Source organism: Podarcis tiliguerta, assembly GCF_965153285.1.
Source record: "Podarcis tiliguerta genome assembly, chromosome: 10".
Taxonomy (NCBI): Eukaryota; Metazoa; Chordata; class Lepidosauria; order Squamata; family Lacertidae; genus Podarcis; species Podarcis tiliguerta.
Window position 1 is genome coordinate 22453216 of NC_139543.1, and position 18636 is coordinate 22471851.

At 40.5% G+C, this 18636-nt stretch overlaps 1 long non-coding RNA gene across 1 annotated transcript in view; it reads left to right on the plus strand.

The window, feature by feature from the left end:
- LOC310658331 overlaps positions 1 to 18636 on the plus strand; it is a 116425-nt gene that overhangs the window by 67497 nt on the left and 30292 nt on the right. The window contains exon 2 of the long non-coding RNA XR_014502241.1: positions 17720 to 17836. This is a non-coding gene — a long non-coding RNA (uncharacterized lncRNA). The remainder of the gene's footprint in view (positions 1 to 17719; positions 17837 to 18636) is intronic.

Consider the following 18636-nt stretch of genomic DNA (forward strand, 5'->3'; position numbering starts at 1 on the left):
TTTAGATTGTGTTCCTAATATATCCCTGAAATGAAGTAGCTGCTTCCTACTCTGTTGAATAACATATGAAAATTATCATTTTTAAATCCAGTTAATTGTTCCACTTAACTGTACTGCTGGGGTTCTTTTTTTATCTTGATGATTAGCTGGAGAATAATCCAAATATATTTTGAATGATAAATCTTTCATGATTTGGGAGATTTTGCAAAATGTACATTTGACAGTGCTAATTTAAAGCAAATATCAAGCTTGATTAAACATTCCCAAGGCAGACGATTGAATTATTTTATAGATTTAACAGCTATTGATAAGATGTTATAAACAGAAATGTTTTGACGTTATTAATTTTTAAAAACAATTCTTTGGGAAAAGCCAAGGAGGACTGAGAGAAGTAGGTCAGCATGTATGCACAAAACATTTGTACTCTTTACTGTATAAACATTCTTGTATTTATTGAAATAATACACAGTTAATTATTTATTAATGAAATTAGAATTTTGCTGAGCTTCTTCCAGTTTGGTGTGTATGTGTGTGGAGAGGGTGTCATTAAAATGTGCTATGACCAAGGCAATAACTAAAGCTATAATTGTTTCACATCTCTGCCTTCCAAGTATTTCTCCACCCAACTATATATATACCAGAGCTTGATCTGGGTGATGTTGCATTCTCCCACCCATAAGAATGGTTTTGAAAACGGGGGTGGCGGGTACTACAGTCTCTTCCACAAAGTATTTTATTATTATTATAACTCCACCTACCAAGTTAAAGGGGGGGGGGATGAAAATGAAAACTGCAATCCTATATCCACCTGCTGGAGAGTAAGCCCCAGTGAACTCAATCAGACTTCTAAGAAGACATGTACAGTCATATCTCTTGTTACATTTGCTTCAGGTTGCGCATATTCAGGTTGCGTCCCGCAGCAACCTGGAAAGGGTTACTTCTGGGTTTTGCCGCTCGCGCATGTGCAGACGTACAAAATGACGACCTGCGCAGATGCGGATTGCGTTCTGCTCATGTTGCGAACGGGGCTCCAGAGCAGATCCCATTCGCAAACAGAGGTACCACTGTATAGGATTTTGATACAATCCTAAACATGTTTACTTGGTTCAATTGATCTCAAGTAGATGTGCTTCTAAGCAAAATTAATAGGCTCCAACTCTTTGTCACCCTGACCCAGAGCTCTTATGCACCCCAGACGTTTCCTAGTTACTTCAGTCAAGAAGGCAGCTCCACCTACACAAATGCAGGTGTGTAGCAGCTGTGACTTCTGCTGGTTGGAATGTGGAAGCAAGTAGTTCCTAGGGGACACCAGGTGCATATCAGACCTGTCCCACCCACAGCACATTGCCATATATGGGCCAGTAGTTCAAAATCTATCTAGAGCAATATTGTGGATATTATTCAGAGTAGATTCTCTTCCTCCTCCTCTTCCTCCATATACAGTGATAACCCATTTCTGGTCACCAGATCCTATGGGCAAATAATACCTGGTGGTTGTTTACATTGGGTTGGATTCACAACATGTGGCCAGAATGAAAAGACTCCAGTGCTCTTCCACAAATGCAAGAGTGTGCAAGAGTTCCATAGAGCTCTTATGTGGCAGGACTCGTGCTTCCACATAACACAAGAAGCTGCTCAGCTATTGTCAAAGGGAACGTAGCTCTCCAATGCCCGTGGCCTACTCCCTGTTGCTGCTCTTGGACTTCTGGTTGCTACCTGTCTCAGCCAGCATGGCAAATGGCCATTGATGATGATAAATACCATCCAGCAACATCAACATAGGTAACCCACCCTTGGACTACATTTGGGTTTCCCACACTTGAGTCTCCAGCTGTTTTTGGACTACAGTTACCATCATCCCTGACCACTGGTCCTGCTAGCTAGGGATGAAGGGAGTTGTAATCCAAAAACAGCTGGAGTCCCAAGTATGGGAAACCTGGACTACAAGCCTTGTTCAGCAACCCTATTTGCACATCCTTTAAAACTATTATTATTACTAGTAATAGTAGTAGTAGTAAGTTCTGTGAACCACCCTGAGAGCTCTGGGTATAGGGCGGTAAATAAATTTAAATAAAGAAATAGAAGTCCCAAATATTTATGATAAATCCTGAGCCAATTCTATAGTAGCCCAAATACACCCTCTTCCCACCCATGAAATGGCCAGATTTTTTGGGGGGGGGTTACACTAGCTAACACTATCCATAGCTTCTGCTCACCTGTCTTTTGAGTGGACACATTGGAACATATCTCACTGATGGAGGCCAGCAGAGCTTGGTTGGGCAGAGGGAGACCCTGTCCATTGTGGCAGATCAGGGGTTTGGATCACTCTAGCTCTGTAGGCCACGACAATGCATCCTATTTGTGGTTGTCTTTCTTTTAACTCTTCCCCTGCCCCAGCTTCTGATAGAAGAATGTGACATGAACCGCACTGAAGGCTTGAACTAAAGACTGATGCACATTATAAGACTGCTAGACCTAAAAAGCATTTAAAATTAAAGCTCCATTAAGTGGAATCAGGTTGCTAGCCAATAAATGAAATCATCTTTGAGCAAACAGCCTGGAAAAACAGAAGCACAAGGCACCTGTTGCTAATAAACAACTGAACACATGTTCCCAGCTGGAGTGTGTGTGGAACTTTGCTCAACAATGTCAAATTATACAGGATCATGTTATTCTCCATGGTGGTGCAGCAAGTAGGGTGATGTCCAGGGATAACATTCCTACACTAATCAGCTTCTCTGGACATGTCATTGAAAACAAAAGAAATGAAAACTTTCATTATGCCTGGTTAATCTTGGCACAAGGATTGCAGAATATTCCACTGCTGGGTTGGCTCCCGTTTCATGTAGTTCAGGACTTAAAAAAACAAAACACTGATTGTGTCAATATACTCAAATATGAAATGGGAGCTCATATATTACAAAAGCAGCCCAGTAATGCATCTATATCTATCTATCATTACAGTTACACCCCACCTTTTCTCCAAGGAGCTCAAGGTTCTCCTCCTTTCTCTTTTAACCTCACAACAACTCTGAGTAATAAAACAATATGAAGTTTTCTGGAAAATTCTACTGTAATTTGCAGGAGACACAGCTGCTATCTTTGGTCAAGTGATTAGGTGGAAAAGGTCAATGACTTTTCTCCCAGTTTTAATCCTGGTCATCTGTGAGATCATATATTCAGTATGTGACTGGTGTTTTTGTGGTTGGTTGGCTAAACTAGAACACACACTTCTGTTTGTAACTACATGATATTGTCAAACACACATGATGCTGTATATGTGTGATTTCTAACACTACATGTTTGTTACCACAGCTAAAAAACCACTGAGGAGACCCTAGATCAAGCATGAGGAATCTCTGAGCTGAAAGCTAGATGTGCCATTTCCAGCATCTCTATCTGGCCCTTGGGACACTTCCTCCCCAAGCCACACTTCCCACTAGTCCTTCTCTCCACCCTCCTTGAGTATTATCACCTGGTTGTGTTGTATTCTTGATCTCTCATCATGCTTCTTGCTTGCTTGGGTGGAGAAAGATAGGCATGTAGAAACCTCCAAGTTCTTTTTGTTTGTTTTTGCATGTCTGGAGTGTAACCAACTGTACCTAGATAAGAGTCATACCCGTGGCTCCACCTACTTTCACATCTGACCCTACTCACCACTGGTGTACAGTCCCCTAAAGGTTACCCATGAAGGGATGAGTCCCTCTGGTTCTCCACCCCTGGCTTACATAATCAACAACATAAGAGACACATTTATAGTGGATCATTCCAAAGTGAAGCAGGAGGCATTTCTGTCACATAGATGTGAAAGTGAAACTACTGAAGATCCACATGGAATGTTGTAAAGATAAATCAACCCACATTTTACCTGTTTTGGGTTGTATAAACCACATTTGACCCACTTTGGTTGTGGGTCAGCACAGATGGGATGACTTCTGATCACACTCATTTGTCCTTGAGAGAGTATTTCAACTTGAAAACACACATACACACCATATTTTCCCTTTGTTGTTGTTGTTGTTGTTTAGTCATTTAGTCGTGCTCAACTCTTCATGACCCCCATGGCTCCTGTCTTTCACTGCCTCCTGCAGTTTGGTCAAACTCATGTTAGAAGCTTCGAGAACACAGTCCAACCATCTCGTCCTCTGTCGTCCCCTTCTCCTTGTGCCCTCAATCATCAAGGTCTTTCTCCTTCATGGATCACTGGCTTGTCGTGGTGAAGGGGCTTGAATAACTCAGAGAAGCTATGAGCTATGCCATGCAGGGCCACCCAAGACAGGTCATAGTGGAAGTTTTGACTAAGCATGATCCACCTGGAACAGGAACCAACAAGCCACTCCAGTATCCCTGCCAAGAAAACTCCATGAGCAAAAACAACAAGCATATTTTCCCATAGAGCTTACAATTCAATGATTCTATGGGCATGCAGACAGTACTCCTGGGTCAGGTTCCTGGCATCTCCTGACAGAACTAGAAAAGGCTCCAGGCTGAAACCTCAAAGAGCCACTGCCAGTGAGCATCATCCCATAGGCCATCCTGAGTCAGATGTGCCAAGGGTCTGACTCAATATAAGGCCACTTTCTATGAAGATAAATGAAGTCAGCTGTGCCCCTGCCCACAAATTTAGGCTTTAGTCCAATGGCTCCTTGATCAGTGGGGAAAGAGATTAGGGGTGAAGCATCTTGCTTTGTATATGGCAAGAAGACATGAATATTTGTTCTGTTATGATACTAGCTGGTATAGCCAAAGATAAAAGTACACAAGGCAAAGCATCTGTCTCGGAGGCACAGTCATGCTGTGGAGAGAGGTAATTTATCCCTGTTGGGCACATCCATCATAATCGAGAGCCTGAATATGTCTGTTATCAAAGTGCAGAAATTCCAGAGCTTAAATCACGTGTGTTTGCTGTTAAGGCTGATTTGTTGCAACGATACTGTCAATTAGCCTCTGACAAACCTCTCTGTTTGTGCCAGTATGGAGCATGCTTATGTGCCTAAGGTTAACAGACGTGTACTACAAACATATGGAGCAGCAGCAAATGATGTTGCTTGTGTTCTACAATTTGAGTCGAAAAGCAGAGGCGCCATGAAGAAATCTAGAGGAGGGTGGGGGTGGGAGAGAGGAAACAATGGCTAGGATCAGTATGAACCTTTTTAATAACCCTGAATAATCTGACATCCCCAAACCATAAAATCTAATTGAAGCCTGGGCAGTGTGTGTTAAGTACAACAGTTCCCCTCATAACATTCTTAAAACAACAACAGCTACCACACAGAATCTTCTCTTTACAATTTATTGTTATTAATTATGTTGTGTCTTCATTCTGTAAAGAAGGCAATGCTTTTTCATTTTATGGTATTTTATGGTTAAACTTGCACATTCTGCAGCAAAGTGTGTATATTTAACAGGCATACTTTGCATTTTCATAGCCGATTATCCAAAAATCCAGGTATAAAGGAAAAGTTCAATGCATAATTTATTTTATTATATTTCAACTCATTATTTACCCATTTAGATTTATAGTTGATCCTACTACAGAGGCTTCTGATAGATTAACAATACGTTATAAAGCATATGTACATGTTTCAGTCTGTAATTAAAACGAATTGAAAGCTGAACTAAATGTGGGGCTAAGCTCCAGGAACACCAGGAGGTTCAATCCTGATTTCCTTCATCACCACTCTGCATGCACTTTACTACCCATTTTGGCAGTCTGTACAGAGCTACTGTGAGTGTGAGACTGAAGTGACCAGTCAGTCCTCCGAGGCTGCAGAACCCTGTGTCAATGCCTCACCACAGGTCATTTTTTCTTTTTCTGTCTTGAAATTAACTCACATCCAATCTTCATTGAGGGCCAGCAAGAGCTGGTGAAGGTAGATATTGCTAACTCACTAGGATTTCATTGAGCATGTGATTCTACGGCTTCGTCAATGGGCAGAAGAGCCTACACACATAACAGCTGTTATTCATGTGGAAGCTACCTGAATGCAGCCAACAGACTCACCTCATACCAAAGAAAGTAATGTAATACGTATTACCATGTAAACATGGGGGACAGATAGACAACAGCATGACCATTCAGCGCAGAGTTTAAATTTACCCAACTTCACCATTGCTAGTGAATTGTTTTGTAAGAATAATTTTTAGATATGGCATAAAGAAGCAATGAAAGATTTCCAGCCAGCATGGGTCAACTATCAGAATTCTCCCTTCTATCTATATAGAGATAGATATATATATACACACAGAGAGAATACAGTATTGTGTGTGGCCTAGCCTGGCAAAGTTATATTGACAATACTGTAATTGGAAATACCTTCAAGTGGAGACCCCGAGCGAGTTTGTTATGTAAGAGGCGAAAGGTTAATGTTGCATGCAATAGCTTCTGTCACCAGTTTACTGTCGCTAAAATTAAACAAAATTGGAATCCAATTAATGGTCTGAATTTCAAACTGCCTCTGGTATTTCACTTGTTTTAAAATTAAACATAGCTACAGTCTTGACTATGATGCACATTTGACTTGCAGTTAAAAGTGAAGATTTTGTTCATCATTATTAACTTTACTGGCTGGAAAAATAGACATAATTTGCCATTTTTAAACAGTTTCATGTAAATGAAAAGGTTTTTAAAATGGTAAATAATTAAGATATAAACATATTTAATACTAATCTGTGGTATACAAAAAGCAGTAAAGATGACAATAAAAATTTGATTTACCAGAGAAATGTAAATAGCAATAGGTTTATATTGGTTTATAATAATATTGGTTTATAATAATATAAAAAAGAAGTGTTTTTTTTAACCCACCAATTTCCTACTGGATGAGTTGAGAAAAGGAACAGATTATACTTACATGGCTTCATTCTAGATGGTTTAACGAGATGGCCTTTGGCATACTTATTAACATTATTATTTTACTATTTCAAAGGACAAGTTGTTGAATTCAATTCTTTTCTGGATCCACTCCATCCTATCCTAAATGCTTGGGGCAAGACAGAGAAAAATGAAAGCAAAAAATCCAGACATCATATAAACTAATATTTGTGAAGTTCAGGTGAGGGTTCAGATTCATATGCCACCAAAATAGTTCCATCCATATCTATAAGAGGGAGGTGTCAGCAGGCTTAGGGGAGCTGGGCATAGTGTGGGGTCAGCAGCAGAGCAAACCTGATGGCCCAGCCACCACACCTACACCGTGCCAGCTCTCTGCTGCTTTGGCACTCCCCTTTTGGTAACCATTGGCAATACATGGCACTTGGAAGCTTGGTGAACAAGACTGCTCTTCCTAGGTCACCCCACATACCACAGGGTTTGCAGAATTACAACAAAGCCTTAGAAAAAACTCTAAAAGGAGAATCTCAAAAATAGCCCAATGAAGACTGAGCATGCTCAGAATGCTGAATCAGTAGGGCCTGAGCGCAACAGCGATTCTCCCCAGCTGTGATTTCCAACAACTGGTATTCAGAAGCATTGCTAACTGTGGAGGCAGAGCATAGTCATCATGGTTAGTAGTCATTCCTTATTCTGTGTTAATTTGGGCAATAATCTTTTAAAGCTATGCAAGTCGATGGCCATCACTTCCTCCTATGGGAGTGAGTTCCATAATTTAGCTATGCATTGGAAAGAATGGCTTACTGATTTGGGTTTGCTTCACCTTGATTTCTTTTAAAGTAAAAAAACCAACAACTTTAGTTCATTGAAAAAGGAGTGACAATCAACAGCTATCAAGAGCATGTTAGATAGCCTCCCTTGCTTCCTGTGCTTCTAGGAAAACATCATATGGTTTTCAGGAAGCTCTGGCAAGCCTGCAGAAAGCTGCCCACCAGAGAGATGATTTGTAGAATGAAAAAGAGGACACTTACAAAACCCCTCAAAAGGTAAACAGAAGACCCAATACCCTACCCACCCACAAGGATTTTCCCATCATTTCCCCCTCCCTCCCTGATAATTGAATATATAATTTTCTTTTTTCATTCATTGATGGAGAATGACTGGAAAAAACACAGAATAATTCTTCAGCACAGCACTACCAATTAGAAAAGAAAGTCCAAACGTTACAAAGCTAATGTTCCCAATGAGGGCTTTTGCCCACTTAAAATGACCCAAGAAGATGGCGGAGAACAGGTAGAGAAAATTTGCGTTAAGGATGGCTGATTATTATTTCCAAAGCTGCATAAGGTAACAGCAAGGCCATGGCAATTTAGCGCAGCTAATGGCATGCAAAACATACCTACAGTTTCACGAAGAAAGACTGGCGTGTCTTCTTTAATTGCGGAGCTGCCACTATGAAATTATTAACAATAATGCTATTTGGTAGCTAAACAGTCACAGGGGATATTTACTTTTTATTTTAAAAATGGATGCTTAGGGCTCAATTAAGTAAAAAAAAAAAAAAGGCTCATGCCTCATACCCATATTCAGTAAGTCAATTAACAGAGATTTTGACATGAAAAATTGCTTCTGGACTGAATGCTTTAATCTGCTGTTTGAAAAAGAATATGGTGGGGAGGGGGAGGGAACAGCATAAGCAGTATCCAAAATACTTAGCTTGGTAGCTTAGTTTGTGAAAATATATGACTTAGAAAAAAATGGTAAATTTCCTGAAATTTCTACTTGGTGTATATTGGTCCCATTTCAGCTAAGGTGCTTAATTTCCATTTGCTCAAGAATCTCACGCTCTTTAGAGAACATAAAAACAAAAGAGGAGCCCTGCTGGATCAAACAAAAGTCTCATCTAGGCCAAGATCCTGTTCCCACAATGGACAATCAGATGTCTTTCAGACACTAGTGCAATAGTGCCTGCTTTGTCTGCCTGGTCATTTAAAGGAGAGAGGCTGATACAGTACATCAGGAAGACTTTTTAGAAACGGTAGCCAATCTGGTGCCCTCCATATGTTGTTGGACTACAATTTCCACCATCCTTGACTATTGACCATGCTGGCTGGGGCTGATGGGCGCAGCAGTCCAACAATATCTGGAAGCCCACAGGTTCTCAAACCCTGGTATATAGAGGAAATGGTAAGTCTGCTTAGCTTGTTCTGTGACAAATACTGTAATAGCATTCAAAGGATTACCACCGTCCCTGGTTTAAGCCGTCTAGGCTTGACATGTTAGCTATGTTTTACTTCAGGGTATATGTGGACATTGCATGAACTTACATCAAAAGGACAAGCAGTTTAAGTTGAAACTTTTATCAGAGTGAGCCTGATTCAACAAAACTATTTCAAGAGTTGCCTTCATGTCTAAGAACTGGGAACAACAGATTATTATTTTTTTGTATACATTGTTTAGATGCAGAACTGCATCACAAAATTCACAGAAGTTTTGAAGTGTGACTGGAGGACAGTCCTCATTCCTCATTAAAATGCAAGCGAAATCAAATTTCTTTTGTCTCCCTATTCCTGTGTCAATTCCAGCACAAAGATTTCTTCTAAATACCACTTATCATTTTGGTGGCAGCTGTTGCAGCCTGGCACAGCCATGGAGAGCCAAAATCCTTTCCTGTGCGACTAGCTGACAGAGTCGTCAGCCTCAGCTGGTGGTAGGGATTGTTGGCACTCTGCAGCAATTTGAATTAAATGGGCCAATCATGGCCAATAAAAGAAGGCAAGACGTGGGGCAGACATCTACCTCCAACTCATTTAACTGACTGCACTTGAAGTCAGCACCACAGTCAGCAAAACACCCACCCTGCGTGTTTTGTCCCTGTGCATGGAATTGATTGGTCATCGTATTCAGGGCCAGGGAAGAATTTGCCTGCATACCAATTGGGCCTGTCTATGAGTTTTGCTTACCTCATAGCTACTGTCACAACTTGCTGGTGGAATTCAGCATTGGGCCAGATCCTTAGTCTAAACAAGGGGAATCAGAAGGATCCCTAACCCCCCCTTCATGATCCAGGTATCGGGGTACCCTGGTAAAAGGGGTACAGGGGGAAGGTCTCTGTCTGAATGCTCAGCTGGGGGCTAATAGGCCATAGAACTCCCCAAATAGCATCCTGGAGGGATCACTGTTTTTGTTGTGCATCTTGGGGGGGGATCCTTAATCCAGGATCAACTCTGATGAAGTAATCAACCAGCAATTAGGTTGGTTGATTCAGGATACATACCCAATGCCTATCAGTAATCGATAAAGTAGTGGTCATTTCAATCCCATGATGTTATGTCATTTTTACTGCTTCCTGCACCCCAGACTTGAGTGGCCTTGATGTCACTGTACCTGAGCCCGCAGCATGGTTTTCTTATTTGTATCTTTAGTTGCTAAATCACTGGGACAAGTGGTAAGGGCTATTTCATACAAATAAATTTCTGAAAACGTAGACAGGTGGTCAGACTCATGTAGAATTGTTACCACTAACCACAGAGAGCTGGGAAAAGCCCTGCTACAGTCTTAGAAGTGAATGGTGACTAACTGTGTACACGTGCCAATTCCTATTAACCTTTCTCCAGTCCCATATGCAGAGGGATTATTTAGCAATGGGTGTTAACGCTGTTGAAACAAACAAAGCTGCAGTGTTTCTACTTCCCAATGGTATGGCATTATCCTTTGACCCCTAACATGATCAAGGGTCCGGTTAGCAAGCTTTATGAAGAATGGTTGAGGGAGTTGGGCATTTATAGCCTAGAAAAGAGGAAACTGATGGGAGATTTGATAGCCACATTCAAATATCTAAAGTACTGTCACATGGAAGATGGAGCAAGCTTGTTTTTTCCTGCTCTGGAGGGTAGGACCCAAACCAATTGATTCATGTCACAAGAAAGGAGATTCTGAGCAAACATCAGGAAGAACCTTCTGACAGTAAGAGCTGTTCAACAGTGGAACAAATGTGGTAGGCTCTCCTTCCTTGGAGGTTTTTAAGCAGAGGTTGGGTGGCTATCTGTCATGGATGTTTTAGTTGAGATTCATGCCTTATGGGGGTTGGACTAAAAGACCCTTGGAGTCACTTTCAACTCTACAATTCTACTATTCTATATGCACACACCCAAACAGACACAAGTACATAACATGGCTTGCAAGGAAGGTATGAAAGTAACATACAAAGCATTTTCTTTGCTAAATCCATAAAAGCAACAGGAGCATAGCAAGAACGTACTTTTGCTAGCCTGCCATCCAGCAGACTTTGCTCTTATGATTTTGGCATATATTCTAAATGTTCCATTAGTAGTGAATTTAGGAAAATTACCTGAAGCTGTATACTTTTATTCTCTGGTCAGTCTTGCCCCTTTTGTCTGAACTGTGCGCTCCTGTGGAGGATAAAGCCGAGAAAACACATAATGTATTCAGCTTTGGCATAATTATACACTTTCCGAGAAAGTGTATGTTCTAAGATTACCCTCGTCATATGCATTTAAATCACAGCATTAAGCTGCTAATATTTTGCTTTTAGACTGAGCTATAGAATAGGTGCCACATCAAACCTGTCACTCTTATTTGTCCAGCTTTCAGTAAAACATAACCCACTGCAGCTTGTGCCCTAAATGTATATAATGTGTATATACAGTATACTGTTGCAAAACATTTAACTGATACTGAAAATAAGGTCTTTGAAGAAGTGTGATTCTAGAAATGCAATTTGAGCCATGTTCAGTCTTTTTAATGTACAGGTGACATTAAATCATGTATAGCTGAGGCTTACTTTTCAGCCACACAGTTGACATCACAATGTCAAGATAGAAAATAGACCATGCTATACATGAAGGCATGCATAACCCTGGTCCCCTTCATGCATCCCATAATTATCAGGCCGGTCTCCTGGACCCAGCCTTGGGCACTCTGCCAAGCCCTAACTCCAAATGTAAGCACAAGCATTTCTGCTTTCCCCTCTTGCATGGGCTTCTGCTGGAAGGACCAATTACTTGAATCCAGCCAATAGTTTTGAACCCAGGACACACAGTTTTACCCACAGCAAAGAGTTGTTGGTAGATAAAGTTACACTTTACTGGGAAGAGTTTTCACAATACATACCTTGCTATTTGCTACACTTCTATTTTGTTCATCTCACTTGGGTTCTAACAACTGATGGCTCTCACACAAATTAAGCTGAATTCCAACTTTTTTTTAAAAAAATGAATTCACTAACAGTACACTCCTGCTTGCTCAGAAGTAAATCCAATTGAGTTTAATGGGACTTACTCCCACTTATGCATGCTCAGGATCACAGCCTAAATGTTCATACAAATGACCACTACAAAGCTGCAACCTAGTGTGCTTATAACCACTTAAAACAGCGGTTTTCAACCAGTGTGCCGTGGCACCCTGGGGTGCCTTGAATGATGGTCAGGGGTGCCGCGGGCAGTACTGGCCTCTCTCCCTCTTTCCTTCCCTCCCTTCTCTGATGCCCTCTCACATCTCTGCCTCCCAAAGGCTTGCATAGCTGTTTGTTGCAGCCCTGGCCACAAGCTCCATGGATGAATGGTGCCTCTGGGGCTGGCCAGGGGGTGCTGGTTGCCAGGAGCATAAGTGTAAGCCAGCCAGTCCACCAGCACTTGCTGTTGGGAATGGTCAAACAAGTCCCAGGCCCCTGTGAGGCAGTGTGAGGAGGCACCTCTCTTTGGTGTGTTCCTTTCATCACCTGGCTTACTTATCTGGATTAACTAAATGGTCATTAGCACATTAGTCTGGCAGGGTTTTGTTTGAGAACATTTTTATTTATGACTGCTAATCAAAGATGCAGGAATCATAATTAGTCAAATTACATGTGCATTTTGCATTTTTTCTGCTTTTAAAAAATCCACAGTTCCCTCCTAAACTGAAAATGAGTGAAATATCTATCTAGTAACTGAAGACTATTTTTCATTAGCCCTTCAATACAATGCCTTTGCTAGAATCCCTTTATCTAGCACATTTCTTCCTTTCCAGATACAACTTTCAAATGCTTACATTTCACTGCACATTGGTTGATTGGATAATTTGAACATCAAAGGAAACCTTCATTTAATTTAAGCCCATAAAGTTGTCTTTTGCTTTATTAACTTTCGATCAATAAACAAGCAATTTGGAAATGTAATCAGGAAATGCTTCCAATTGGCTGACAATGTATCAAAGCCACTGCTTGAAGGCAAGAGCAAGCTGTAACAAGCAGTTTATTACCAGTAGCTGTTACTGACATTAGTCAAAACCAAGAAAGATAAAATGGAATAAGAAATGTAATGCTGGAAGAGCCTTGGGCGCTGTGTTCTCTTCTTCCTTTTGAAAACTGCAAGCCTGTCTTTGATATGATAACAAATATAAACTGTTTAAAAACACCAAATGCAGGAAAACTCAGGCTAGACTGTCATGGCATTAATCCATTCTAGAGTGACATACAAATAGTGCAACATCTAGCAGGATGTATGTTATGGAAATATTTTGAATTGGATTTACATATGGTGAGCAAATTGGAACTTTTGATTTTTATGAGATATTCTAATGTGCATGCTCTCATATTAAGAGAGTGTAATCCTATTTGAAGATAATGAGTTTTCAATAGGCTCTGCAGTTTGAGACTACATAAAAATCTGTTCGGCTTTAACTAACCATCATTTGGGCAGAAGATTTAGAAATATTTGGGGAGATCAAACTCAGTAAGTAGGCATGTTCATTCATATAAGCAGGGCATGTATGCTGCTGTCCATATATCACCCAGGACAGATTGCTGGGACTTTTTTCTTTCTTTCTTTTTTGCTTGTTTTGACACTTTGGTATTTATTTTGCTGCAGGCTGACCATTAATCAGGAGACAGCTTAATGGTGGTGATGGGCACTTCAGACATTACTCAAGGCACTCTCAGCCCATACAAATATATATTCCATATATACTAAAATGGCTATAAGTATGACAAGCTAAGATGCTCATCAAAGCTTTCCTCCTGGTAGCATGGTATCCCCTCCCCCATTGCTCACAAAATAACTTACTTTGATTGGTTCATTTGTTTTGAGAGATTCCGTGCCATCAACTAATTCTGAAGAGGTGACATCAAGATCAGACAATCTCAAAGGCTGCTGGGAAAAGACATATTTGTGATCACCTCCCAGATTTTTTTCTGCCTAATACGATTTTTTTTTTTTAATAGCACTGTGTATCTTTGTTGCAGTGGGCCTGTTTTACTCTCACAAATGAACATTTAGAGCTGCTGGATCAGGCCAGTGGCCTATTTAATCCAATATTTTGTTCTCACAGTAGCCAATCACAAGCAACCATATTCTGTGGGGTTCCCCATTAATTATTAGTTTTAACTCCCTAGTTCTTCGTGACTGTTATATTTTGAATAATTACTATTGTTCCCTCCCACCCCCCACCCCCAACTGGTACTTTTGAATATAGAGATTTGACTAGTCATTATGACTAAAAGTCATCAACAAAACTGTCTTTCACAAATCTATCTAGTCCCTTTTTAAAAGGTATCTAAAACTGAGTTAGTGGCCATTATCTTGAAGTAATGAATTAGCATATGTTAAGTATGGATGGCGTTTCCGTGTGCGGCTCTGGCTCGCCAGAGCAGCGATGTCACGCTGGCCACGTGACCCGGAAGTGTCTTCGGACAGCGCTGGCCCTTGGCCTCTTTGAGTGAGATGGGTGCACAACCCTAGAGTCTGTCAAGACTGGCCCGTACGGGCAGGGGTACCTTTACCTTTACCTTTAAGTATGGATGGTTCTTTCCCCTACCTTGAACGGACCCAGAGGGATTATCCCCTAGAGGGACATTGCCGAGAAGAGTCAGAAGTTGTATTTATTGGGATGGGTGGGTGGAATTAGGGTCCTATTAAGAGCTATACAATGCTATACAATTATACAGTCCTTGTTTTTAAAAGCATAGTTTGTCTGCACAGTCTCCAGCTCAATGTTATCAATTTTTTAGATGAGGCAGCCAAAACTGTTTGCCATGACACCATGGTGCTTCCAGAATGTCACTATTTGGGGGCAGGATACAATCACATATCGGCAAATTCAGGTTGCACAATTGTAGTTGATTGGGAACTCACGTGCAACAAACCCCCTTCCCTAAAAAGATCAGAGTTTTTACACTACTAGACTTGAGATCTTTCTGCAGGTCCTGCAAGACAGAGCTGTTCCACCAGGCATTTGACCCACCTCCTTCTGTAATCCTCATAGAACTCTAGCCCAATGGTTGCCATTAATTTGATTCAGAATTGATTTTAGAATGTATTTTAATTAATTGATTGTGATTTTACGTAAACTATGCTAATGTTATTGTTGTTAGCCGCTCTGAGCCCGGCATTGGCTGGGGAGGGCGGGATATAAATATTATTATTATTATTATTATTATTATTATTATTATTACTACTACTACTACTACTACTACTATTATTATTACTACAAGGAAAATGTTGGAGAAATGTGTGAGCTAACATTTGTTTTGGCACAACATCATCTAACCACCCCACAAACACCTGAGGATGTGCTCATTCAATAGCCAACATTATTGAATATCTTTGCAAACAAATCAATAAACAGGTCATCTGGAAGCACCCAAAATCATTTCTAAATTAAACAGCACTGGTTTCATTACACGGAATTTTACCTACTTACTCCGTCTCAATTCTCAAAACAGATAATTTATCCCCTTGCACATTTTGACCAATGTCATCTTCCCTGCTTCTGAAGCTTTGAACTTTTGGCAAGGGATTTCATCAAAAGTTGTGTTACTATTTAAAAAAAATATGTCTATTATATCACCTCTCATCCACACATTTGGCAAATCTTTTGTACACTGACAAAGAATACTGTGTGCTGTAGTTGTTGTTTTCCTTCTCTCATTCTCATACTCTCAAGAAATCATATAATGTTATCACGACAGAGCTGCCCTCAAAAAATGTACTGCCTGAAAATATCTCCTGGCAATATCACCCCCTGGACTGCTGCAGTAATGGACTTCTGTGCTGTAGGCACAACCTAAAAGAATGTTATACCCTTTGAGGACAGAAGGCACACAGCTTGATAGCCATCGTCAACCAGCAGTGTCTTGGTAAACGTTCTCAACCAGCAGCATCTGCACCAGTTAAAACATCAACCTGACAAACTTGCATTTTCATTTCAATTTTCTTGTATGCTTTCTTGGTGAATGCATATTGTGCATCTTAATGAAGCCTCTTCTCCCCATGTCCCAGTGGTCTTTAAAAGAGTTCAGTCTCAATCATCAGCATAATGAAGGAGAGAAATAAGCATCATATAAACTCACCAGGGTCATTGGCGTAGACCTTACACACCCTGCAGAATCTTTTCTGCTGGAAACAGATCACTAAAGGGAGACCCAGTCCCAATGGGTGAAGTGCTTTTGCAGTTTATTAAAGCATTTGAATATACATAAACTAAAATCTACTGCCAGGTTGAATTTTCCATGATGGACATCCACATACCAGTGCCAAGATGAGGTACAATATTTGGCACTTGATCTCATGTCACTCAAGGATATCTATCACATCGTGTAAATCAGCAGTTTGTGACTTTTAAAAATGTATTTAGTAAGTTCCTTATTTAGCTGTTCATTCATCAAGTCCAGCATCCTGGCTCTGGCAGCAGCCAGTTGTTATGCATTTGTTGTTGTTGTTGTTGATTTCTTACACCACCCTTCACCCGGTGGGGTTACAACAATGCTCCATGCTTTCTTGAGATGTGTATCTGAATTTTCTGAATTCAGGGAATAAGCTCTTCTAGAATATGAATGATTGGGGTCGTTTTTGCCCAACTGTGCCAGGCAAACCATTTCTCACTGTCTAGGGATGGGCGATACCTGGTTTTCAACACAGCAATATATCACCATTTAAACATTGCGATATACCAATATATCACAATGTCTGAAATAAGGATGGAACTATGTAGAGGCATTGGCTGGCTTCACGGTTTTTCCCTCATTGCGATTTTTGTGTGTATGTGCGCACGCACACATCATGATTCATAGTATATTACCAGTTCAAAAATTATGAAACCAATATCATGATATGGACTTGAAAATGGTTTCGATGTATATCAATATATTGCCCAGCCCTATCACTGTCACCGTTTTTGCCACAAGGAAAACTCTGTGGCAAATAATTTAGCAATTTCTAAAGATGGATTAGATAGGAGTAGAAAACGATATCTGTAACTGGCAGCTGATTATGCCAAACTCTGCCTCCTTCTGCCATCATTTTGTGTCTAGCTCAGCCTCTTCCAGTGTCAGATTTACGTATAAGCTAAACAAGCTATAGCTTAGGGACCCACTCTCTTGGGGGTCCAAAAAAAATTAAAGGAAAAAAACCTGGATGTACATTTCAAAAATATAAGATAAAAAACAAATAAAATAAAACCTACATACAGCAACAGTGTTTTGTGTTGTGTAGGCTCCTATTATGTAAGTAATGGGCCCTGCCTGCTTGCCTGCTCCCTAAAATATCACTGGTTTGCTCATTTCTATATTGCCTTCATTGACAAAGGACAACTGGACATATAAAGGGCCCCATTACCTTCAGTAGCATAGGGCCTCATCAAACCTAAATCTGGCCCTGGCCTCTGCACCACCATTTTGTGTCTGGTGGGCTTCAGTCATTTTCAGCTGTCTCAAGTGGGCCCTGGGGATAGACGGTTTGAGAATCCCTGATCTAGCTTGCATGGGTTAATCTATCAGGGTGGAGCTAACAGGTAGAGGATTCTCTCTGGGGTCAGAGGGTTGGATGAAATTGCCTTATGGGTCTTTCCACACCTATAATTATCTAATTCTTTTCATTTTGTGTTTCTTTTAAGGTGTGATCCTCCTATTAATTCTGCTTCGGCAAGTCCATTGACTTTCAACAAAACTTATGCATGAATAACTAGGTGAAGAATTGCAGCATTTGACTCCGGAATTCAGCGAAAAAGACCGTAGGTGTATTTTAGTCTATAGCTCTAATAAACACACATGGAGCTTTTTTCCACTATACCTAATAAAAAGCCAGGAACTCTGTGATTGCCAAGAATACATTTTAATGCTATTTATATATCTGCCATGCAGGTTTAAATCTATTTACCAGATAGTCTTATTAATAATGGCTTTCAGTCATATCTTTTCACCATTGACATTCATACCTGCAGTAGATCTAAGTAATCTCATCACTACCAGCAAAGGAAACAAAATAAACATGCAATAAGTTATGAAAGGGTAGGGTAAACCACAAATATGAGTGTGATTTACATGGGCATGCTTCAATTTGCCACTCTGAGTCATGTCTAAATCTTTATCGGAAATGGTATAAAGTAAACCTAACCACAGCCACCTGGAATTTAATGCAGCCATCCTATTTGGAATGGAAACTTCAGCATTATAATTGCTCATTTGCTTTTCAAAGGATGGTAATCCAAATTTTGGTTTGGAGGGCAAACGTTCCCTTACCTGTATATCCCAGCCTCACCAAGAAGGGCAATAACCCATGACTTTACTTCCTTCTCCTTGCACTTAAGGGTATTGGAGAGAAAATCCAGTGCACATGGAAAGATACTGAGAAGTCCCCAAGTACAAACATATTCCTTTCTCTGACAGGGAAAATTAACAAAAAACAAGAATGAAGCAGTATGATCTGCAAAGCAAACCCTACTGTTTTTCACCTGTCATAGAAGCAGAGAACATTACTATAACATGCGGCAAGTGGGTGACTAATGGAAAGGCATGTGCATTTGCCATTTAG